Here is a 1,988-nt window from a genome sequence, read left to right as displayed (position 1 = left end):
CACACACACACACACACACACACACACACACACACACACACACACACACACACCTATGTAAGGAAGAGCTAGAGGACAGAAGGTGTGGCTTCTGCTGCAAGGTCATGGATGACTTTGCTATCTATCACACAGCTGGGTTGTCCTGACCTCTGCATGAGCCAAAGGACAGACAGGGAGCGTGAAAGTCAGGAGGAAAACGATGATGTGGAAGGATGCTCATCTTGTACTTTAAAAAAGAAAAGAACAAAATGCGGTGGAAGGAGAAAGATGGTGAACTAAAGGGTGAGAAATGATGAAAAGGATTCAGAGCGGTTCAGTTTGTGATTGTCCTTCAGGTGCTCTTTTATTCTTGAGTGTAACATAGGTCCAGCTGTATGATGTTCTGTGGGGGTCTGATGAGTTCCAGCCCCCCTGCGGAGCCTCATCATGCTGTGGGTATCACTGTTCTCCTCTTTCCTCTGCTCTTTTGGGTACAGCAGGGAAATGTAGTTGGGAGTCCCATAAACCAGGGAAAATGTAAGACTTCGCTCACATTTCAACTTTTAATTGGCCATTTTTCTTCATCGATCACTTGTCACAGCGTGGAATTAACTTGTACTACTTTGTTAGCATGGCTAGCGTTCTTCCAGAGCCGAGATCTGCACCTCTCAGATTCTCCCGCAGTCCGGACAAATCTACAAACTCTTTTCATAGTGTTGCAAATTTCTGGGGAAGGAAAATACCCAATTAGAAGTATAAATGCCAGGTTGTCCATTAAACTACAAACCTTGTTGCTCCCAAATCCTCTTATTACCAAGCTCCTCCAGAATGATCTGCTTCTGAACCAAAGAATCTCTTTTAAGGCATAATGCTGAGGCCCGCTTTCATTATCATTTCTTTTTCAGCCTTTTTAGCTTGAATTAAAACACGATTTGCGCTAAACTCAAACCAGACTGATTTGTATGCGTGTGTATTAGGCATCCGGGCTAAAAACGTTCACCTCTCTGTCTTAAGGCTCCTAAATTCTGCTTCGCTTCTCTAAATTCCTTCTCATCCTTCGTTAGCAGCTATTTCCAGATGTGGGGTTTTTCCAAGGATAAGCCGTGTAAGATTTGGGTGAGCGTGTCTTCTGAGAATGGGAAGAATACAAGGGGCAGAGGTTTGGTGGGGAGGAGGGAGGAAGTGGCTTCTCTGTCACTTCCTCCATCCCTCTAGATTGTTCATCTCCTCTAAGCACATCCACTTCCCCTTACCCACTGGTGTAATCTTGTCTCGCTCTTTGGCTCCCTGGCTGGGTGAAGCGGCCGCTGGATGAATGTAGATGATCCCTTTTATGATTAGGTAATGGAGCTGTCTACAGCGCCACCCCTCACTGGTTCTTTTTCTCGTAATACTTTCTCCGTCTTCTCGTCTTTGAGCATTAGAAGGTCTGGAGGGAGACTTTGTGTTGTCCTGTCATCACCTCTTACCTACTGTTGCTAGGTTTTTGTAAATGCAACTGCAGATGGAAGAGAAGTGCAATAAGGAGATGACATAAGGCGCTCAGGCCTGGCTTTTACCTGCAATGCTATAAATTGTCATAGAGGGGATTTTATGTCTAGAGTTTGATTTCTTTAAAACACCATCGGCATAGGGGTCTTAATTAAGCAAGAGCAGGTTTTATGAATTATGAATGAATTGCATAAGGGAAGCACATGCTTGTTGGCAATTATCGAGCTGAAAATGTAATCGCTTTTGAACCGAACAGTCACCTTCTGTGTTTGCTGTATGCTTTAAGGCTCCATTATCAATCTTGATAATTTTTTGATTGAATTTGTTATAATTACCACTCATAAATAATTCAACTTTTATTGATTTTTTTTAATGCCTCAATATGCTAATATGAGATTTGTTGGGTTAAGGACTGAACACTGAGTACACTTCAGCAAATCTGAAATGTGATTCAACACATGATTCGCATCATTAGCAAAGTCATTAGCACAGAGGTTCAGTTACTTTTTCCAGTCTGC

General features: G+C 42.9%; 1 protein-coding gene across 1 annotated transcript in view; it reads left to right on the top strand.

Moving 5' to 3' along the window:
• nbeaa (neurobeachin a) overlaps nucleotides 1-1,988 on the top strand; it is a 97,577-nt gene that overhangs the window by 5,360 nt on the left and 90,229 nt on the right. The window lies entirely within an intron of this gene.

This window comes from Pundamilia nyererei, unplaced genomic scaffold, assembly GCF_000239375.1.
Source record: "Pundamilia nyererei isolate P.nyererei 1_Seehausen unplaced genomic scaffold, PunNye1.0 scaffold00286, whole genome shotgun sequence".
NCBI classification, from domain to species: Eukaryota; Metazoa; Chordata; class Actinopteri; order Cichliformes; family Cichlidae; genus Pundamilia; species Pundamilia nyererei.
The sequence above is the reverse complement of the archived record's forward strand: the minus strand, read 5'-3'. Positions and strand labels throughout refer to the sequence as shown.